The 24,010-nt window shown below is 41.3% G+C and overlaps 1 long non-coding RNA gene across 5 annotated transcripts in view; it reads left to right on the top strand.

Moving 5' to 3' along the window:
• Positions 1–24,010, top strand: part of LOC106729852 — a 659,616-nt gene that overhangs the window by 614,086 nt on the left and 21,520 nt on the right. For all 5 annotated transcript variants that reach the window (XR_001366270.2, XR_004311954.1, XR_004311953.1 and 2 more), the window contains one exon: positions 17,031–17,087. This is a non-coding gene — a long non-coding RNA (uncharacterized LOC106729852). The remainder of the gene's footprint in view (positions 1–17,030; positions 17,088–24,010) is intronic.

Below are 24,010 nucleotides of genomic sequence, written 5' to 3'. Positions count from 1 at the left end.
AAATGCCTGAGCAGATGGTTAGCAAAAGTAGGAGTGAGACAAAGTTATAACTCAAGTTGTCTAACTTAGCCATGAACAGGAATTTGGGGGTAAGAATGAGGATGAGGATGAAAGAAGAAAACAAAGCAGAGAGGGAGGAAAGATCTTATAACATGGTGGGTATTTTTGAACGAGTTGACGAGTCAGAATATGGAATAAACAGTGGGTCCTAATGGTTGCTCACACCTACAGTGGATACAGGGTACTGGAAAAGCAGCTTCCAGCACAAAAGCAGCCTGTGGTCAAGTAGTATCCCCTGGAGGAACCCAGATTTCATTTGGAAGAGACAGGAGGAAGGATTCTTTAAATAGAGTTGACGACACTGGCTAGTCCTCACAGGAATATTCCAACTCAGGCCGGGAAGTTATCCCTTCTCCCCCGAGGTCCCCACAGGAGGTTTATATACCAGGAATAATACCCAAATGAGAAAGACTTTGCCCTTGTTAAGTCAGCTGGGCTTCTTCCTAAGTGCCTGGTGTGGTTTGAATGTTTTTCTCCGCCAGTTTCAAGTGTTGAGATGCTAATGCCTGTTGAGAAGGTACTTGGAGGTGAGGCCTTTGAGAGTTGCTAAAGTCATGCAAGTGGAGCCCTCATGAGTGGGATTAGTATTCTTACAAAGGAGACCCCACAGAGCTCTTTCCCCTCATCCACCACGTGAGGATACAGTGAGAAGGCACCAGCTATGAACCAGGAAGAGGGCCTTTACCAAAACATGGTCATGCCTTGATCTTAGACTTCTCAGCCTTTAGAGCTGCGAGAAATAAGTTTCTGTTGTTTATAAGCTCACAGTCTGTGGTTATTTGTTGCAGCAGCCAGAATGAACTAACACAGTGCCCTATGGGGAAGCATATGACTTGGCTCCAAGGTATGAGCGAGGCTACCCCTCTCTGCCCAGCTGTATCTAGATCTTGGACATCCTTCTCCGTTGGATGATCCTTGCTAGGGAAATCCCAAGCCAAGTCCAATACATAGAAGCACAGGCTTGTGTGATAAACACAGCCTTGTTACAGAACCAGTAGTATGAGTGACGCTGGTGAATATGGCACAATAAATACCCTAGATTCTGCCCAGAGTGACAACCTTTGCTTCCTTGGCCTGGTTGGGGTACAGGAGCTGGGGGTGAGTCAGGGGCAGGGGGTGGATGGGGGGGTGGGATGCTGAAAGAGAGGATGAGGGTCCAAAGACCACCTCTTCCCACATGTTTGAAATGAGCTTATTTATGATTGAAAAGTAGTTTCCTGGCCCTTCTATATTCCAAAGAAATGTCTTGGGGGCTACTGGGGGAGGGGCATAAGGCAACAGATACACAGTGGTGGCGGTGGTGGTTAACACACCAGCTTGCGAGTTCCCACCTTCTTCTCAAAGAGCAATTCCCCTTTCATGTGGTTTAAGAAGTGGTCTTCCAATAACGCTCCCTTTGAAGAAAGAGTTCTGTTACTAAATCTTTTGAAAATCTTTATGATGAGAGATTATACAGCTGGGTCAGTCAGGGTACATAAGGAATTCCCTTGAGAAGACAGAAAATAGCTTGTTTGATTCTGGTGCAGACATGGAGGTATCCAGGGTCTAAGAGAGTCAGAGCTTTGTCAAATGCAGGCAGAGTGGAAGAGGATGAAATGATTATAGCAACACTGAGTACTTCCTATGTTCCAGACACTGCTCTCAATACTTTGCATACATTAATTTCTTTAATCCTTATAATAACCCTAGGATAGTATGGTGGGTTCAGTTATATCCTCCGAAAAGAGAGGTTTAAGTCTTAACCCCTAGTACCTGTGAATGTGACCATATTTGGAAGTAGGGTCTTTCAGATGTAATCAAGATGAGTCATCCTGGATGAGGCTGGTTTCCTTATAAGGAGAGACACAGAGCCATGTAAAGATAGAGGCAGAGATTAGAGTGAAGCAGCTATAAGCCAAGGAACGCCAGGGACGGCCAGCAGTCACCAGAAGCTAGAAAGAGGCAAGGAAGGGTTCTTCCCTAGAAACTTCAGAGGGATCATGGCTCTGCAGACGTCTTGATTTTGGACGTCAAGTCTCCAGAACTGTGAAAGAATAAATCCCTGCTATTTTAAGCTCTTCCATTTTTGGTACTTTATTATGGCAGCCCTTCAGTAGAGATATGGGTCTGAACCGTACAAAACTGCTCATTCTCTAAACGCAGATGAAGATCAAGCCATTTCATGTGATTGAGCCTACAGGTACTTTTTAGACGGTGAGCTAAGTTACAGACATGTTCATTGCTACGTTCAAAGTCTCCTATCAGATAATGGTAGAGCCAGAATTTGAATTCACAATCTGCCTTCAGAGTCCAGGCTTTTGATCACTCTGACACAATCATCAGGCAGAACTCCGAAGTGTACGTGATGATAAGTTTAGCAGGACTGGGTCTGTTTTGTTCTTACGCTTAGTTTGGTTTTTCTTTGCTTTGCTTTTCTTGTCCTATCATCCCTGAGTAGCAGGGATCTCTTTTCATTTAGATCAGCTGGAACAGGTGTTGATGAACATCTGAGAGAAGATGGGAAGGTGTTGTAATAGACATTTCCTCCACGCCTGTGGCGTTACAACCATTTCAGGCCTTGTTCTGGTGTTATTCTTTGAGTACAGAACCTGGTGGTGAGCTCCTTCCCGAAGTGCATTTGAAGACTGCCGTGCACTAGAAATACCTGTTTCTTGCTGTAGACGTTTTGGTGTGGACTTATGTGGGGGGAAAATATATAGATATATATAGATACATATATATGTAGTATATTCTATACACATCACATATATAGATGCAGAAAAGTCAAGCCAATCATTAAGGGTTTAAAAAAACCACTTTATTCATTCCTGTGCAATCCCAATTTGCATCTTTTATCTTCCAGGGAAACCACTTCCACTTTCTAAAAAACTCTAGTATTCAGCTATGCAGTTTTCTTCAGAGGACCCCATGTGTTCTCTTGAATTTTTGATGTCAGACAAAATTGACACCTTGATATAAAATCCTCCTTCCTGTTGTGCCTCCTGATGCTGACCTTCCAGGACTTTTGCTACTGGTAATGGGGATTCTTGAACTTTCTTGAGATGGGACTATTTTGTCATTTTGACTCCCAGGAGAAATGCACATAGCATGAAATGTTGCTTATGATTTCAGGGAATTGATTAATCCTCTGAAATCCATCCCTGGACCCCCAGGTGAAGTCTCTGCCTTTAGGGATTCTTCTCTTGAGCTTCACGTGCCAAGTGAGTAAAACAGACTGATGGCGTGATGAGAAAGGTTGGATTGTATCAGTTGGGAATTTTCCTATGTGCAAGTGAAAAAAAACCCATCCTTCACTGGCTTAGATGCTAAAACAAAGCAAAACAAAAACAATGGTAGCGAAGGTAGTGGAGGAGATAATGGCTCACATAAATCTAGGGCTGGCACTGATGACAGACACGGTTTGATACAGGTCATGGAAGATTTGATCACGTTCTGTCTATTGCCTCTGCTTCCTCTGGGTTGACTCTTTGCTCCAAAGATGTAGTTAAAGATGTCAGCCAGCAACTACTGGGGCTTTTTCCCTCCAGGCCCCCAGCCAGCAGAAAAGAAAATATTTCTTTCTTCGCCTATTGAATGAACATCCTTGGCTTCAGGGATTGGACCATCCTGGTTAAGATCCCATTTATGAACCCATCACTGCAGCCAAGAGGGGTGGTCTCAACCTGGCCTTCTCATTCCAGAGTAGAATCAGCTTCCCTAGGTGTAAATTGGCAAAGAAAAGAACCCAAATGAAAAATTAGTCCAAAGGGAATAGAGCCTGGAAGGCCACAACCAGCAAATGTCTACCACAAGGTTGTCAGTTAGGGCTTACTTTTAAAATGTATGCATGAGACATAGTTGACCTCATGGCTTCCTGGATCTGGATAGTCAGGATCAAGTCATGTCCCCTGAGCCCCAACAGTGTGTACCTTAATGGGCCAATGTTAACTGGTCACCGGTGAAGAGCCTGTGCGCCTCCCCTGTACCAGTATTTTTAAAAAGGTCCCAATGAAGTCATTTATATATTTTAGAGTAGTTAATGTGCCCCGATGGGCCTGCAGCAAAAGATGCATTTTGAAATACCTAATGAGTAAATGGGGCATTTAGTGAGACACAGTCTAATTACTTTAGGTCTTTGTAAAATATTAATTTAAGGCAACCGCAGCATTAAGGAGTAAGTTTGCCAAGTGGTGCTCAGTGATTTAGCTCTGTGACTGCCATTAATATCAAAAGAAGTCTTGCAGCTCACTTGCCGCCCATTGCTTTGGAAATGTACCCCTAAGGATAGAAAACAGCTACTGTGAATTTTTTTTTAATTAAAGTTCCAGGAGGAAGTGCAGCATTTCCTTTTTGTACACACGTGTATCACCTTCACTGTTGGAGCTGTGGTCTTGGGGGCTGATGTCCACAAACTCACATTTGCATTCCATGTTGTGACATCGCTATTGTTGGATATCTGGTGTAAATGATTCCAGGATACACCTGTCAGAACAATTCTTGCAACAGAAGAACATGATTTGCCTTGGAATTCAAATACCTTTCCAGGGAACCACATCGTGAATATGCCATTCCAAATTTGCTGGTGCATTTCCCTAAAGATGACAGATACTAACTCTAAAGCACTGAGACGTGAACCCTGAATAACTGAATTGCAACTTAAAAAGAGTGCATTGGAAGTCATCTTATGTCTCAGCTATCTTATATAGGACAACTCTACTTCCTGATTTGTCTGGTTGGTGCCAGTGGAGGGGAACAAACTGGTAGTTTTACAAGCCATTCTAAAATGCCTGATCTATTTGGAGTAGCTTCTTAAACAGTGTCTTACTTGCCTGACATCACTTTATTGGTCTCATTAATGAGTTCTCCAAAGCAGATGAGGAAGGTATTGTGGGAAATCAGTAGTTATCCTTTGTTCCTACCCTTACACCACCATAATTCTCCACTCCCAACAGTAGTCATGATGTCATGGTGTGCATTGAGAAGCTGTTCGGATGGAAGGGCTGTGGAAATGTTATAAAGATCTACTGTGCTCTGGTGGTCCCGTGGGAGAGGTGCTGATGTGGCTGGAGGTGACTGTGGAATAAGAAGCTTAGTTAATAAGACAAGCCCTAACTCCCCCAGAAAATACAGAGTGGCTTTCCTGCCAATGTTTGCAGTAAAAGCTTGAAGAAACAGCTCCGTTGATTGTTTAGCATGGAAAGAGCACGTATCATGGGAGAGAACATGCAGCAAACATGTAGTTTGGGAAACCATCCAGGATGATCCAGTATCATTCATGGATTTATTTATAGCCACGCCACATACCTTCACGTCTAACTTCATTCGATTCCTTCTCTTCGAAAGTCTCTGGTATCTTTAGTTTCTGGATCCCTTTGCCAGTTGCAAGAGCTAATTTAATTTGGGGATGGGGAGGCTAAGTCTCTCTGCTCCCTTTCAACTCCAGCAAATATTTCATTGTTTGTAATGCCTCTTAATACGCTAAACAATATTTATGCCGCGCTCGACAACATTTTATAACTTTCTTCTAATTGCCTTAGCAGTCTTTAAAACCAGAGCTTAGCACTTCGATAATAAGCGTATTAATTTGTCTAACGTTTAAGTTCTTACAAAGGAAGAGACAAGCATTAATTTTGTTTAGTTAAAACAAGCTTTGCTTTTGAACAGCAGGTGGTAATTGAAACAAAACAAGGACTCATTAGAGGAGCGTCTGGTGGCTCATGATACAAACAGAGCACACTAGAAAACCCAAACACAAGAGCCCTGAAATAAAGTGGTCATCATCTAATTAACAGAACATGTTTTAATTACCGAGTAAACCATGCAGCGCCGTGTGTCAATTTAACTGATGTGCTAAGTGCCAGTTTACAATATCAGAAACAGACAAATAATTGGAATCTAATTACATGCAGGTCTATTGCACACCAGCGCCTCCAGCCCATCTTAATAAACAAGTTTTTACATCAAACCATGAATAGCAAATACAGCCGTGCTGTTAATTGCTACATTGTGATATTGGGACTTTGCCAGCTCTGACTATTAAAATAAGCTCTTGTGTGGATTGCAGTTTCTCTGCTACGCTTTAATTAGAATCAAATGAGAGGCAGAGATCGGGCTGTATTACTGCAATTCAATATATGTAAATAAGATAACTGGCTAATCTTTTTATTTTATATCTGAGCCTCCATGCAATAGGCGGTTTAGTTATGGTAATAGGTTATCACTTTGCAAATGAAGTAGACTTGCGCTGTGAGATGAATCAAGAAACATGTAATCTTTGCTAGGGAGTCTAAATATTCCCCTTCATCGCATGTGGGATCTGGAGAACTTTCCTGCCCGAGATATATGGTGCTATATTTTTAATGCCCATGTTGGCCTAGTTTTTCCACTATAGCTTTTGATGTTGTATTTCACTTGGCTAAATAAACGCGTGATCCGTAACATGCTATTTACAATGCTCAGACAGATATTTCAAGATAAACTCTGTTAATGGAGAATCATTTGTTTGAGTACTTGAAAGGTTGCAGAGAAGGTCTACATAAATACTGTATAATGCAAATTTTAAATTAAGACTGAGGCACAGATAACGCTCATATTTCATACTGTATATAAATGTGCTGCTTGTCAGAGAACTAATCAGGGATTCAGAAATACCCAGTATGAAAATGAAATCTATGGTAGGGACGCTGATGGGCCATTTTTCTGTATTTTCCAAATAGGGAAGAAGATGGTATAGCTATTGTTGAAAAATTACCAAGTAATGATCTCCTGGGAAGATCTCCTTATGTTTCATTAGAATCGTAATTAGAAGTGGCCATGACCTTGGGAAACCTGCTTCAGGAGCAAGCACTCCTCTCTTTTGTTTAAGAAAAACCTCTAAGTTTCCCCTCCTCTTGAGCCCGAGGCAGTGTTAACTGAACTCCATAGAAAGAACATAATAAAGCATTTAAAATGCACTTCTCCATTGCAATAAACTGAAATAAAGCAAATACAGAATGGATTATCATCCACTTAATTTTGGTTGTAGTTTGTCGTTGTGAATTAAAACCATTCAGAGCCTTCTTTCTTGGGGGTATTTTGTGCCATTTCCTAGATCAAGCTAGCCCTTAGAACTATCTCAGGTTGAAGAAGGGGGGGGGGGGTTGGAGCGGGGTGCTATTAAGTATCTGGAAACTCCCAGGACTTTCAAAACAACCATAAGCCATTTTCAACTTCTGCCTCAAAGTAGGCAAGCCAAGCCACTCATTGGCTGGAGCTTAAAGTCAGCCTGAAACAATACTCCGCAAACTTGGCGCCGGTCCTTGCCTATTTAAATTTCCATCACACCATTGTTGAAGGCTCATGCCTTTCACATGGTTCGCCTGGTGGATGTGATCCAACTCCCAGAAGGGAGCAAGTGCACCACGCAAAATACTGGAAGAGCCCGCATGTTTCCAACACCTCATCCGATACTTAAGGGCAGGGGTAAAAACATTCCTGGTACTCGTGTTGTTGGCCACATCACAAAGGATTTCAGGCTGGTACCTCATCCATCTCGCGTCGTAAATGAAATGGAGCCTCCTGGTCAACTGTCAAAAAAACAACAACAAAAAAAAAACAACTCCACGTAGCCCCTACTTTTCTCCCATCCTCCGTGCCTCCTGCAAAACCGTGCCAAGCGCACTAACAATATCTAATCAAAATGTTGAAAATGCAAAGTAAAATGTGTGTAAAAAAATGCACAGGGGCTGGAAAAGGAATGTAATAAGGTTAAATTTTACAAGCATAATTCCATATGTTGAAAGCATCTTGTAGTTATGTCAAATACAGATGAAGCTATAAATTACCCCAGAATCAAAAGTGTCAAGTTTCAGGCTAATGCTGAATATATATATATACACAGCTTCAGAATTCTTATTAAAATATGAAAACATGCTAAACATAGAAAAGCTAACAACTGTACCAAAAGTAAGACAAAGTGTTACTAATGTCTGCCAACTAGTATTACTCACCAGGGCAATCAATCACATATGAGCAAACTTCTAGGGCAGGCGACCAGGAAAGCTGAAACCCACCTCTCCCCCATAGTTGTCTTATTTGTGGTTACTTTTGCAAGGAATCCACATTATTCCATTTGCTTGCTGTTAACCCTGAGAGGGCATGGTTAGCAAAGGGAAAACGTTTATTCAATTAGAATGTCTTTATTTCTCCTTAAAACACACACAAAACTGTCAGCAATAGACAAATTAGTACTTTGGGCTGAAGTGTGTGCTCAGTTTATTCTATATTTGAACTCTAATAAATTATATCCACGTTATTCCAAAAATTGTAAGTGACATGCTGTCAGAGCTCTACATGTGTCTGCCTGGAAATATACATAATGCTTTGAAAGCTGTCACATTCGGTCCTGTTGTAAACATCACGCTCATTTGCTAAACATTGTTGTTATGGCTTTGGTTGGCTGTAGCTTTTCCCCAACTTGTAAGCCCATGATTCTGAATATGTCTTAACTCTAGAGAAAAATAACGTCTCCCTTAAGAGTTTTAATGATCTATCATGAGATTCAGCATAGCATATGGAAGTGGTTTCTTTCTCAAGTATCCTAGGCCAAGTAATAATATGGGCCTATTTGGTGAAGTCAAAGTTGGTAAACAACTTTCCAATGTACACGACGAAAATGTTTCTGGCCCCTTTAAAGGGATCTTCTTCAATGTTTGGCGAAATTGTATCTGCTTTTGCTAAGTTGGGGTTGGACACAAATGTTGGCTCTTCACCAGAATCACAAAGGTACAAATGGGACTTCCCGTGAATAGCGGTAAATGATGTCTATTGACTGGGAGAGATTTGTTTCATAATCATGCATTTCTTTCCCTCTTGTCTAATGAGTGCCTGCCATGTGTCTGATGCAGTGTTAGATGCTGAGGGCCGAGGCCCTGCCTGCGTGGCAAGAGTCATTTAGGACAGAAATCAGACAGCGAAAACTAAGTGTGATGAATATGACCAAACAGGGAGTACTGGATTCTGGGCTTTTAAACATTCAGGTTATGAACTAAGGAAGGATTGGATAAGAAAGAGTTCGGAAGCCTTCCAAAGCATTCTAATTGTGTGAGGAATTAGCAGTGTCTCCAGAGGGTATCTCGTATGTTTTACTTAGAGCACATGGTTGCAAGCAACAGAAAACAATTCTGTTAACCTAAGTAAAAAGGAATTTATTGGAAGGAAAGGTGAGGTGGAGACTCAGAATTAATGGGCCACTAGAGAATTTGGCTTAGAAATCGGCAGGAAGAGAGCCCTGGAGAGCAGAAACCGGAGTTTAATGGTAGAAATAGAATGGTGAGATGGCTGTTGAATTCTGGCTGGTCTTTTTATCCTTATGTTGTCTGCTCAAGATCCAAAGTTCTGGGAAGCAATTTGTAGCTGGTTGAGCTTCGGTCTTGTAGCTACTGCTGGGCTGTCTCCAGGTGGGAGGAAGATGAAGGTCATCCCTCACCTTCTGCAGTGTGAAACCATCATAAGGAATTGCGTAGGAAGAGGTGATTATAATCACCCCCAACAACAACAACAAAAAAAATGAAGGTACATCAAAAAGCGGGAATGCATGTGAGGCTGCAATTGACCACAAGATCTGCTTGACCACCTCTTGCTTATTTGTTCAGAGTCTTAGAAAAGAAATGCCTATCTTTTGAATTAATCAAACACTAATAGTTTTCTTAAAGTGCTATATTGATCTTCCTGACTGTCTAGTTTTGGATCAATACAGGATGTGAAGTTGTCTGTATCATACTCTTTAAAGGGGAAATTTCTGAATGTATGAATATAAAATTCTTTAATTAGTAAGAATTTAAGCAAAAATATTCCTAATATAATTTCTAAGTTTATTCATTTATAAGCTAAGTGTGAAGTATAGGGATAAAAAGTTACAGCATTTGCTGTCAGAGTTCTTGCCACCAGGAGTCTTAAGTTCTGTTGTTTAACATGTATGAAAGTTATGCAGACTAAAGGACATATATATAAGTATCTATAAGAACTGTACTAAAATGCAATGTGGAATCCTTGGTTGGATCCTGGAATATGAAAAAATAATCAGTGAAAAAAATGGTTAAATCCAAATAAAGTCTGTAGTTTCATTAATAATACTGTTCTGAAATTAATCTCTCAATTTTGATAAACATTCTACGATTGTGTAAAATGTTAGCATAGGTGGAGGGTAGCTCAGGAACAAATAAGAATTCTCTATACTTTCTTTACAACTCTTTTGTAAGTCTAAAATTACTTTAAAATAAAAAGGTTTTTATCTTAGTTGGAAATTTTCATGCACGTAGTAGGTGTTCAGTGAATGTTAGTTTCATCCTGTTAATTTTCCTCTCTTGATCTTGAAATATTTATGTTGATCAGTTTCCTGAGACAATTTCCTATTGTTCCTCCTTTAATTAATCTCTCTCTGGGTACCAAGAACAAAAAAGGGAGAGGGAGAAAAGAAAAAAAAAAAAATACTGAAGAAAAGCCTTTATCTAATTTTGCTCTGCTTTGTTGTGAGATGAACTTATTCTTTAAGAAATGTCTAGACGTCTATCATCTCGGGCATCCTAACATTGGCACTACAGAAATACAACGTTAATGCAGACAGTGTATGTGTCTAATGAGTTCAATTAGGTAACTAAGTTATTCTTCCTTTTGCTTTTCCTTTACTTATAGTCAAAACTAACACTGTCACACATCTTCAGAATGCTATAGTTCATCTTTAACGGATGGAATTTTGTTCTTATTTTGTTAAATGTTACATTTACATAATTGTGTATGTCATTGATGTGTATAAGGATAACATCACAAAGTAAAAGTTATCCTAAGTACCTCAAGTACGGAGAATTATTAGCGTAAAATTATTATAAGTGACCCTCACAGTGATAACTCAAGCGATCTGAACCCAGGAACCAAATAGATCTTAGATAATGAGAGCTAGTTTTCTTATTTTGCTCTAAGATGAGTCACTTATTCTTGGCACAGAAGTTCCGCCGGTGTCCGGGATGATTTTTTTCCTTCAAATCACAGAATATATAGCTTTAGAAATTCCTGACAGGAGGCCAGATGACATTGCTGATGGTGGTTTTCATTTTTTGCAGCTAGGTGCCCTTAAAATTTTATGTCTTAGTGATGTTATTTGAGTCAAGTTAAAAAATCACAAAGCGACTCATAAAATAACACCTGGTGATTGAATAGTTAACTGTGGAACTTACTGTTGTTGAAATATTCTTATCTCTAGACACAGAGATATTTATATAAAAACTGCATTCTTTGTGACAAACTAGAATCTTATTTTGCTGTGGCCAAATGCAATGGACATCTGTTGTTTGTTGCCTGCCCAGCGCATATTCCTCCCTTTAGTATTAACAGGGGCTGCATTTGGGGGGAGATCCCACCCCTATCATCCCCTTAGTGAATATGGTTTTGGGAGGACCCTCGTCCTCACCCACACTTGAAGGGTGGACCTGTGACTCAGACCCGGCCAGACGTTGGAATCTTTCCTCTTGGCCACAGAGATTGGCTCCAAATGAACGTGTGATCCCAGCCAGACCAAAGAGATGCAATTCAGGGAATCATACTGGAATGCCTGGAATAAAGAAGCTCTTTTTCCTGGAAATGAATCTAAGAAGATGTCAACCTGGAGCTACTGGGAGGGAGCCTTGTGACAAGACCAGCACAGTAAAGGAACGACGGAGACCAAATCTAGTGACGTCACTTGAACAATACCTGAATCCAGTCATCCTAAAGAGAATCTTTCTGTCCTCTTTAAACTAGTTTGAAGCAGGTTTGGTGTACGTCTCTTGCAACTAACATAATTCTACCTGATTCACAACATTTTCCTGCATATTCTTCTTCCCTAATGAATCTAATTCAAGTGAAACTTGTATTTCCATTTATTTCATAAATACAACACAAACCAATGAAGTGGATAAAAAGATTTTATTAGATGTAATCCGTGACTTCAAACAAAAATGTGCAGAAAATTTTATAGAGATTAGTGGAATTTTCAGGAAGAGAGAAAGAAAAAAATCTGAAATTTCTATTGTTTTTTCTGTAAATGCAGTGTTATGCTTTTTTCTCACGGAGGGCAATTAGTTAGGGAAACCCTAGAACGTGGTATTTAAGAGCATGGATTTGGGCATCAGATGGCCTGGTTTAAAGTCTGGTTCTGTCTTTTACTCATCATATGACCTACAGATCACTTAGCCTCTGTCAGTATTGATGTTCCCTGTCTGTGAAGTTAGCACAAATATACCTAGATCATACAATTTTTCAAAGACTGAAAAAATATATACAAATTATATATTATGGTGCCGAAACATAGCATTAAATGGTAGTTTTTTAAAAATAATTATGTAATATGTGATTCAGTATAGTTTGTCACCAATTTTAGAATCTTTGGTTTGGTTTCCAACAAGAAAAAGATTATCTTAATTTACATCTCCAGCCCATATTTTATTTCTGTGCATCAGACTGCATGCAGATATACACCAGCACACTGGTTATGGCCACTTGGATTTCTCACAGACACATGAAACTGACCACACTCAAAACCAAATTCAGTATTTCTCCCTTACCCTAAACCCACATCTCTTTTTGAAATCTCAATTTCAGGGAAGGTGCCATGGTAAGCGCAGAGTCCTGCTCACTTCCACATCGGGTCAGTGGCCAGATTGGCTCAGCAGCCTTCCAGCGGTCTCTCTGCCGGTTTTCTTTTCCCCTCATGATCTGCTTTCCACATAGTAGTCCAAGTGATCTCGAAATTAACACACTTCCTAAAAACCAACCGTGGTTTCTCGCCAGCCTTAGGACAGAGGCCAAACTCCTTAGCATGGCTTATCTTCCCTAATGACCTGGTATCTTCCCCAGTCCAGTGCCAGCTCTTAGCCCTCCCCAGCCACACGCGCGTCACCATTCCACAGTCCAGCTCTGGAAACTTCTCTCACCCCTTCCTTGCATGCTCCATTTTGCTTTAGAGTTTGCATATATGGTTTGTTTTGTCTGAAACAGCGCTTCATTCCGCCTCCTTATACTCCTTCCGTTGGTTTAATTCTACTTGTATTTTATGTCCCAACGTCCATGGAAGTGGCAGACTTCTTCCAGATGTCCCAGCCTTCCTCGATTAGATATTACAATAGCCCTATACTCTCCAATCACACCATCTGCCACACATTATATTTTATTTCTATTTAGATATAAAGATACAGATATGCTATAGAAGGAATAATTACCGAATTCATCATCTAATCCACTACCAGGAAATCTGACTTAACCTGACTAGACAAATCTCCAAGTGATCCACAGATAGAAATTCAGGGGGGCTCCAGGGGTGGTTATGGACTTAGCTGTGGAAAAAATTACATCTTTTTTTTTTTTTTTCACTAACTTCAAACTGAAATTCATCATTTCCTTCCAGTGTGTGTGGAGGCAGCAGAACCCAGTAGTGTTAGCAGTTGCTATGACTTCGTCAACAATGGAGCAGATATTTCATAACACAGTTATCACTGACCTCTTGAAATATTTATGCTCATCACTATCAGAGGAACTTCTTTAATACACAGGAATTTATTTAATACATTAATAAAGAAGCACATATATTATTATATCAGGTTTTTAAATTATTGAGATAATTTTATTATCATTGATTTTTTTATAGCCCTCTGTATTTATTATATTTAAGAATATTATCCCACGAAAGGGTTCATAGGTTTCCCCAAACTGCAGAAGGGCTCTGTAGCTCCCAAGAGATAAGAATTCCTGCATTTGACTCAGAGCTCCTCTGGTGAGGCCAGAGCATGTCTGACTGATTCACCACCGGATCCTCAGGGCCTTACACAAAGCCTGGCAAATTGTAGGGGCTCGGTAAATATGTACTGAACTGAACTGAGATGAAAGCTAAACAAATTTTAATCTGGCATTATTTGGAAGTACACACCCCATGAATCTGGACAATTCACTTGTTCCCTGGAGGAGAAGATGGACCCCCGTGGTTGTGGCTGGCTTACATTCCAACGCTAGGTGTCCTAGAGTTATGTGGAATTCAGTCTTGCTGAGAAGATGGCATTAAAATTTAAGAAGACATAATGAGAAACAGTAGCCAATTCTTTCCCTATATAAAAAGCAGCCGGCAGCATTGACCTTGAGTAATGCAGAGACAGGTGAATGACTGTCACCGAACAAGTGTGATCTATTTTATGAAGTCCTATTTTTAATTTGACTTAGAGCCAATTTTTCAACTGGACAACTTTCATGCAAACATCTGCTCCAACCTTTGTTCTTTTATACATAGTGGGCAGCTTGTGAACCAGAGGAAGTTGTCAGACAGTGGTTGTGCCCCTGGGTCCGTTGGCAGCCAGGCTCTACTCAATTATTCGTAGCCGAAGTGCTCCCTGATCAAGCCACTCCACGCGCATTCCAACTGACAGCATTGGCTTTGGAGTGGGCTCCCGAGAAGAGAATTTTTTTCTTGCAAAAATATTTTAAAAGGTGATGCAGGTGATGCAATCAGAGGCCTTAAAAGACCCTCAAATCCATGTCAGGAGACCTCTGGGAGCTCTTTCCTGAAGTAAAATTGGATTCATGTGTCCATCCACTCAACATGTTTTTGAGAATCTACTGTTTCATAGTTTATTGTTTGAGGGGGTAGAGGTGGGCTTGGGTAGATCAGTGGCCAGACAAATAGGACAAATAATTAGGACTTCCATCTGTGTCACTTTTCAGGTCTGAACAAATGGGTGGGGCAACAGGACTGGAAGCTGTATCTACTGTCCCCCCATACGTGGCACTCCTCTAAGTCCCCAGAACCACCAGAAAAGAGTCTCGCTCCGAAGAGAAATTAGACCAGTCCAAAGGTGGTGGGGTTTTTTGTTGGTCTTTCATTTTTAATTTTTTTTTTAAATTTAGCACAGGTTTATCTTGAGATACATCTTTTAAATGAGGCTTTAAAATGTTAGCCTAGTATGGGGTGAGACACAGTGAGCAGCAGTGACCGCTTCTCTCATTCGCCCAGGTGGTAGCCATCACCCCAGTGGGTGTCTTGCTCTCTCCAGCTCCTAGGTCTAAGGTCGTGGCAGGTTGCTGCTGCTATTGGCTTGCTCTTTTATTGCTCATCTTTTTCCAAGATATTTTCCTTAGACTTAGAGTCTCAATAAGATCCTTTAAGAAGAGATATGTGTCAAACTAGTAAACACCCTTCTTCCCTTTCCTCCTTTAAAAAAAAACCACAGGAGTTCATAAAGTAAATAACATTGTTTTTTGGTTTTGGGTTATGTTTTGGATTGTGTTTTTAAAAGTGTGGACTACCTGTGCCAGAATCACCTGCACTCTACCTTGGACTTACCTTAATCTATGGCAAGGGGCGTGGGCGAGCACCAAGAGTTTCTAATGCGCGCTCATTTGGAGAACTATTGGTCTGAATGATTTGAAGAAGTCATCTCACTCAGTGTGATGGACTTGGTCTGTAACATCTCAAAAACCTACCAGCTAGAGAGCTGGCATTGCCAAGGGGAGAGTCATAAAGCAGAAGTATGAATAGGTCGCTGGGAAATTCAGTATCCCCACTCACTCAGGGCATTGGTCTTCAGTTTCACCGGTGATGGCAACCAGGTCCATGTGCTTATGCCATCTCCAACAGACTGGAGGGGACTGTTTGAGGCCCTGCGTTGTAGATTCTGCTTCCATTTGGCTCAGTAGGGAAGAGTTTTGCAATCAGTTAGCAATGTTAGCCATGGACTCTCCATCGGGAGTAGCACACCCTTTACAGCTTACTTCCCGTCACGGCCTTGCATTAGCCTCCATCACTTTCAGGAAGGAAGGAAAGGAATGCACACAATGTCCTGCTCTGCTCCAAAGGGGGTTCAGGGTTGGCCAGGAAGTAAGCAGTTTTTGAAATTATACCATTGCGAGTTTGCCTGTTCTGTGGGGATCTATATACTTCTGCATCTCTCTCCCGCAGTGCAGATCATGGAAAGTCTGGTCCAAGAGGGAAAAAAATAAAAATAGAATTTGTTTTGAAATAAAACAAGATAGATCTACAGCCTTCCATGACCTGCCCTTTTTCCATAAGTTGAAGGTCAATGGAAAGTAATTATACCCTTATTGCTCTAAATAAAACACTCCTTACTTTAGAGATGAGTTCTTCAGTGTGACCAGGGTTTACATTTGATGATGGGGGACTTCCTTAATCAGGAAAATTTGTGTACTAAGGTAGTAGAAAAGAAAATTGCCAAGGCTGGAAACTGGCATCATCCACTGATGGGGAAAATTTGCATGAAACACAAATCTTTGTTTGGTTGGTTGTTTGCCTTTTGTTTGTTTCTATATTCTTTGATCAAAGAAGACTTACAATATCCTTTGCCTGAATTTCTCCGTATTTTTTACAAAATATTTTATACTCATAAGCGTGTCTCTAATGCACTCATAAGGTATATAGGTAGCAAATGTGCCTGGATCAACCCCCCACTTTTAGAAACAGTCCCCCTCTGAAGCCCTAGAGCGTCCCTACCTGATTGGATGCCACCATGTTCTTACCTCAGCCATTCCAGAGACAGTCACTATTTAGCCAGCTTGAGCTTGTTTAATTGCTAAGAGATATGATCATTGTAGCTCCTTACCAGGCACAATCTTGAAGCTTTCTCTTTGGAGAAGCTCTGGACTAACTAGCCCTGGTTTAGCTCTTGACCATTCTAATTTCTGTTCCTCTCAAATGGCTAAAAGAGAAAAGGATATTATAATATACCATGTTTCATAAGTGGGGGGAGGGGAGGAATTCTTGCCACTAAAGTTCCAAGTATGAGCAAAAAAATTTGGAAACCCACGAATGGTGGACTTTTCTGGAAGGGAGTATGTGAGATACATAGATGGGTGGATGTGTACATAAAGTACATGAAGTTAAAGCTCCGTGTCCTGGCAGTTGTGTGAAGAAAGGATTTCAATTGCACCTATAGAGGTTTTCTTGTTTGTGTGTTCATTTGTTTTGTTTTGTTTCTTTACAGATGCCAGAAGTTCCAATCAGGACCTTCTAAATCTGAATGCTTGGAGATGGAGCCCAGGTAGTTATGTTGTATATGATTGTGTCTCTCTTTTTACACATATATACACACACATAGTGAATCTGATGTGTGATTCCTGGTTGAGAATCACTCGTATAAAGGAAGCCTTAGGTTTCTTGCATCCCTTTTAAGGTTTCAAATTAGTTCAGGGTTCCCTAGGTCTTTAGCTCTTAGCTAGGCACCATAGGGAATGCTTAGATAAAGAAAGCTTTGTTCCTGCCCTCAGGAAACTTAGAGTGAAGTGGGGGGCATTGCTCTGCAAATCAGGTAAAAGCTGATGGTCCACCTCAGTGTTTCAGGATAGTATGTAAGAGTGCAGCCAACTGTCGCTTAGAAATGTATTAGCAAATCTGGAAGTAGGCAGTCCAGGATTTTTATCACTGCTCAACAATTCTGGCAGGGCCCAGGCTCACTCATTCTCACTTCTCCCCTATCCTTAGTGAGTTAGCTTTTATCCTTCTGCTTGACAACTTATGTGGTCAGTGTGTCTGCTGCATCTCCAGGTATCATGTCCTTGTTTCTGGCACAAAGAAGAGAAAGAAACAAAGGGTAGTTGGCTAAAATTTTAAAAAGACCTGCCAGTCAAGTCTGGCCTCTTACGATTAGGAAAACAATGGCTTTCCGGGAAGCCTGATCCAACAGATTTCCACTTACATCTCCTTAGCCAGAAGTGACTCGCGGAGCCAACCCTAGCTGCAAGGGAATCGGGGAAGCTGGACACTTTGCCCAGGCACATGACAACCTCAGTCAAAATCAGGGCTCTGTTAACAAAGAAGAAAAGGGAAATGGAAATTGGGTAGGCAGCTGACGGAAGACTAATGTCTTCTATGGTGGAAGGGAGCACGAAACATGAGAGCAAGGGCCTGGACCTAGAGAAGGAGTATGAGGAGTTCACAACTTAGCACTCAGTTAGAGGAAACTCTCCTTCTGCCCATTTGACTTATGATGTGGATTAATGCTGTTGGTAATGGCCATCTTCCAACTATACATATATTGATGTCCTGACTCTCAGAGAGCCCTCATTTCAGGCTCTAATAGTGTACTTCACTGACACACACCAATGCTAACAGCAGCGACTATGTCCTCAGTAGGTGCCCAGTCCATATTAAAGGACATTTTTTACCCTGGTTAACATAGCCATTAACCAGTATTTCTGCACACAGTTGCCTCATTTAAGCCATATTATTTAGTTTGCAAGCTCTAATCTTTTTTAGAAAAAAAAACAGCTATTAAGTGATGGAGCTCACAACTAACTATGCAGTTTATGCCTGGTACAATCTAATTTTGGAGGAGGAGGGCCTTGCGGGGGAGGGGAGACTAGAATGGTCTCAGGCAATATATTAGCTCTGATTTTGTTCACATCCAAACTATGAAAAATATATTACTGTGTATTCTTACTACATTTATTATGCTTTGTTTAATTTAATCATAAGCCTATTCTAAAATTCCCTTCCTCCTATAACCAAATTTCCTGGGTTTAATTACTTCTTAAGGACCAGTTAATTTGGGTTTTTTTTTTTTTTTTTTTCCTTTGCCCTGTCAACATGCTGGCCTTTACTTCCTTAAGAGATTAATTTAAAATTCTGGAGAAATTTTTGGTTTTGACCACTGTGCAAAACTATCATTTAGAATGAACTGGGCTGGAACCATTCAAGACCCCAAACCCCCTTAAAGCTGGTAAGAAAAAGAGAACATTGAGTATCAGAAACCTGATCACTGAGTACCCTTACCCATGCCCCATAACTAAGCTGCCTGCTGGAGTTATATGAAATTAGATTTTGTTATTGGTATTCAACATGAGCTATTATGTTTTTCCAATAATAACTTCAATAATAATATAACCTTTGTTTAACTTGGGCACCTGGTTAGCTAAATGAGACCCCAGCTGTCAGTGAAATGCCTACCTCTGTATAGGAGTTAAAACTTAATAAATTCATAATATGAGTAAAGAAAATAATAATAATGCTTTGCTTCCCTCCAAGGAATTCAAAGCACTGTGTGGATACCATTTTATTAATCTCCATATAAATCTTAGGTGCATGGTTGGAAGAAAAAAAAGTTCTAACCTTAGAAGAAACTGACTGTGCAATTACAGTCTGTTTTGACTCCAAAATAAATCCCAAATCCATCTACTTCTCTCCATCCGCATGGCATCCATATGGTCCACACAGCCATCATTTCGCCTGAATTACTAAACAGCCTTAGTACATATCCCTGCGCACCTTCTTACCTCTCTACAGTAGGTTACTGACAGATCAATCAGATGTATTTTTTTCGAGTGAAATCTGATGATAAAACTTGACTGGTTCTTCTTCACTCTTTGCCGTAACTTACTCTGTCTTCTCTCTCATGCTCAACTCTCTGTCTTTTCCTCCAACAAGCCAAGAGTTTGCCTCCCTCAGGAGTTTTCAGCTCACTGCACATCAGGTCTCGGTGTGGCTGTTCCATCCTCTTCCTTCCTATCTTCTCTCTCAGCCATCCTCCCATAAAGTCTTCTTCAGGTGCCCTCCTCCACGTTACTCTTCATCCCACAAGTTCTTTGCTTTACAGCATCTGTCTCACCCTGCATTTATCTTTTAATCTGCCTTGCTGATGCTTCTCCCCTCACACCACCCACCACTGGACTGTCAGCGCCTGAGAGCAGGCGTGTTATCTGCGATCTTCCACTGGTGTATCTTCAGGACTTGGTGTCCAGAGCACAGGAAGTGTTCATAAATATTTTCTGAATGAATGAATGAATGACTGTTGGGATAGTGGTTGTTCTACCACACGGAACTCCTCTTAATCCTTCTGCCTTCCATCATCACAACGGAATTCAGGAGGGGTGTGTGTGTGTGTTTGTGCACAGGCATGGAGACACGTGGGCTGAAGCTACCTGCTGTGTCTCATGGGGACCTCTTAGTGATGCTACCTTCTGCCTCTGGAGTAATGGCCACCGCCCAATCTCTGACCCTATATAGAAGCTCACTGTTGTCATTCCAGGCTCTTGTTTCCTTCCCAGAAAGCTTTGGTGTGTGTTGCATTCTCCTGTAATAAAGAAATCCCTTCTTTTAATCCAGGGACTATGTTATTATAGATTGGATTTTCCTAAGTCTGGCCTTAGGAAGTTAGTTGCCTTAGGTGTGAGTTGGTAAAAAAAAATTCAGGGGATGATATCCAAAAACACACAGGTAGAAATACAATTCCATCTGCAAAGGCCCCTCTTATTAATGCTCCAGATCCTGTTACATTAATGAATCTCATCTAAAGTCCCTTTTGACCATCGTGAGTTTATCAAATTCCTGATGATAGATGATAAATCTAATTGCCTCTTTACAGGCTTTTCTTTTCTTTCCAAAACAAATTTCTTCCAGGTGTTTGGGTCTGCATCCAGCCCTGACTTTAATTCACTGACAGGAATTAGCGTCCTTAATAAACTTAATCAGGAGCTGAGGCCACCGCTGCATCACCACACTCAGTTTCTCAGCAGCTAATCCAATTCTCCTCACTTCCTTCACAGAGGGCCACAAGTCCTTTGAGGCCTGAGGAATCAGACTCATTTCTGTGTGGGGGTAACCTCCAGGGGAATCTATTCTTTATTCAACTTTCACATCAGCCATTTCTAGTCTTACTCATTGGCGAGAGGGGCCCTTTGTGCTTAACGTCGTTGGGCCTGCTGTAATGGGCGAGGGGCCATAGTGGGGGTGGCCAGACAGCAGAAGCCCCCCAGAGCCAGGCCAGCCCACATCGCTAGCTTGTCATCATTCTCTACTGCATCCCTTTTTTTGAATCAGGAAATAGACTTGGACATATCTGTTGTGTATGTCAAGGCCCCTCATTTGTCAAAGCATTAGTGGTCCAGTGTCAACATAAATACATCTGTCCATAAATCTTGACAGGTATAATGATTTGTTGCATTTGAAAGGCATGACTCAAACATAAGACCCCTTTTTGATTCGTAACATGATTATCTTTAAAGCCAGGCATTTCAGATGCCTTCTGAATTGACTTCTGTCAAGTGATTGAGTAGCTCCCGCTGACTTATCTACTCTGATGAAGTTAATACCATCCTGGCCTCTGCTGTCACCTGCCTCGAAGGCCACCTGGACTGTGGCAGAAATTACATTCTCGGTGCGCTCATTATTCTTTACCGTGGAAATGCCTTAGTTCTCAGGCTCTGGATTTGTTTTGTTTTTGGAGCAGGACACTGTCATCGTTTTGTTTGTTTGCAGGGAGATGGGTTTGGCACGTTGGGCACATGAAGGGTTTCCCAGCACTCAGGCAGCCAGGAAACTCATAAAACTGAAATGTGAAGGCAGGCCTCCCTCCACCGTGAGATAGCAGATAACTTTATAACCACCTGATAGGGGAATCTGCAACCCCAAAAGGAAGGAAATGTCATCTGGTGGTTAGACAAAAGGGCTGCTGCTTTGTACGGTCCATAGCATTTACTGAGTGTTTATTACTTGCCAAACCGTGTGCTAAGAGTTTCCCATGCTGTAGCTTCTTTAATCTTCCCAACCACCTAAGAGATACTATTAGACTCACACCCGGGAGCCTTCCCTAAGTTGCCTAAGGCCCACAGCTAGGAAGAGGGGAAGCAGATATTTGACACCAGCTGTCTGACTCAATGGCAGTCCGATTTCCCACCTTAAACTCTTAACCGCTGTCCTGTGCTGCAGTTTCTTGTCTTTGTTTCACTTTCTGAGGGGCAAAGGGTTGCTCGATGCTCTGAAATGGGCCCAGGGACGCTGGGAACGGTTACTAAGATCACATGTGTGTGTGCTCCCTGGTGCTTAAGATGACTCCGAACCCTGGTTTTTGCCATCTTCCTTCTTCTTGGGGAATTATGTTGTAGTTAACTTCTAAAAGCTAGGAGATTCGAAATATGTCGTTAAAAAGAACTGTGGCTACTGTGCTCATAATTTTAAAATATTGAATTCCCTAATTCTTAGTTCTGTTTATTTCCATGTCTCTTTTAAATTAAAAATGGATTTAATTTGCAATCCATTCTTTTATCTTTCTTGCTTTTCTTCCTTCCTTTCCTTCTTTATTCCCTTGTTCGAATCACTAATGCTGAAAATTCAGCTCTGCGGACCCTTCTGGAAACCCTTTCATCTCAAGCAGGTAGCTTCCTGTTCTCTCTGTGCTTCCTCTGACCCCTACTTCTGTTGTTTGTTCAGATACATCAAACAGGAATTTCCTTTAAGGAAGAATGAATTAGATGTCAACTCTGCTGTCCATAATTTCTTTAGGATTGTCACTTAAAGGCGTATTTTCCTATTTGAGTTTAATAGACATTCATTAAATGCCTACTATGTACATTCGAGGAAAACAAAAATGAAAACATGAATCTCATCTAAGTCTTAGAAACGCCTAGGGGACAAATGGATGTACACGCTCACGAACGTGAGAGTCAGCGTTTCTGACAATTTAAGGCAACAATTATAAAATAATGTGTAAATAGTGGAATGTGGAGATGCTAATAGATTTTAGATTAAGAAAAAATCATGGGAATATAGAAATTATAAAAGAAGTATGATTCATGTGATTATTCAGTACAGGGACAGTAGCAGGTAGCCTTCAAATTGGTGATGAGGAAGAGAAGTCATGCAGGCAGGATGAATGTTGTGTATGGCCACCAGTGAAAACTTAGCTTTTGTAACAAATGGTTAATATCCTAGAGGTTTCAACGTGGTTCATTTATGTGCTGGTTATTAAGCAAGTGTCTCAGCCCCAATCCTACCCTTCCATGCTCTGCTTTGTGATGCTGGCACGGGGACTCTGCGGACTAGGTTTCTCCTTTCCCAGCTGAATCCGTACTAGATGGGCCAGGGTGGGGAGCACTAAAAGTAACTTGGAAGGCAGAAGGGAGGAGAGGGCCTTGCTCCTTTTCCATGGACCATTCCTGTACAGTAACTGGCTCTAGCAGTGTTGATCCAGTTTCTAGAACCAGCCTCAGTGCACTCCACCGGAGGTACCAGCACAAGAAGCATTGTCCCCTGCTCAGAGGTCTGAGTCCTGTCTCTGTGGGGTTGCTCCTCTGAGTTCTCAAGGTACCAGCACCAGCCAGTCAATGCCCCTTCCTTGGCCATCTGGGCCCCAGCTCTACAAGGCTTCTCTTCTGAGCTTCTGGGCGTTGATAACCCCAGCTCCTCCCCCTGTTCTCCCTGCCGTTGGAGTGCTGACTGTTGCCCACATTTACCATCTGAGTTACCTCCATGTTCTCTTTTTGCCTATTTAGCCCATCAATACGTATTTATCTAACTCCCCGTATTAAATTGTCTCCATCAAAATGGCTAACATGGTATCTGTCTTCCTAATCAACCCCAGATACGTAATTTACAGGGCTCAGGGCGGAATGAAAGTTAAGACCTCTTGCTCAAAAAGTAGAGGTGAAGTGCCATTATGGGCACTAAAATGTGGTGGTGGGGTTTTTTTCCTTTCTCCCGTGGCCTTTTTCTCTCAACTTGTCATCATGGTTTTTATTTGCCATTTAATGTTGTTCTACGAAAAAGTAAAACTGTAAAATATTGGCATGATTTTTATCATTCATCTTCAGATTGTCCAGTGCTAGACTTCAATGCAGACGCAAGAACATTCAACTCATGCGTGAAATCGTTACAGTTACACAATTTGTTTTTCATCGCTCTTGTATGGGTATGTATTTCATTCTTACCAGAGCAGTAGAAACACTGCCCCAAATGACCTCTCCTGTTTTTATTTCACTTCTTGATTCATCCACGTTCTACCAATACTCTGCGGATCTCTAGGCTTTCTTAACAGGTTCCCATCGTACGCACTTTGAGTCTCAACCCCCATGCGCTATGGATCGTCCAAAATCCTGTGTTCAAGGGGCTTCGTGCAGGTTATATGCAAACAAGGTGGCAAGGAAGGATGAACACGTATTACGCGTTACCTCCTCTGTTCACACGCATGATCTG

This window comes from Camelus ferus, chromosome 17, assembly GCF_009834535.1.
Source record: "Camelus ferus isolate YT-003-E chromosome 17, BCGSAC_Cfer_1.0, whole genome shotgun sequence".
NCBI classification, from domain to species: domain Eukaryota; kingdom Metazoa; phylum Chordata; class Mammalia; order Artiodactyla; family Camelidae; genus Camelus; species Camelus ferus.
The sequence above is the reverse complement of the archived record's forward strand: the minus strand, read 5'-3'. Positions and strand labels throughout refer to the sequence as shown.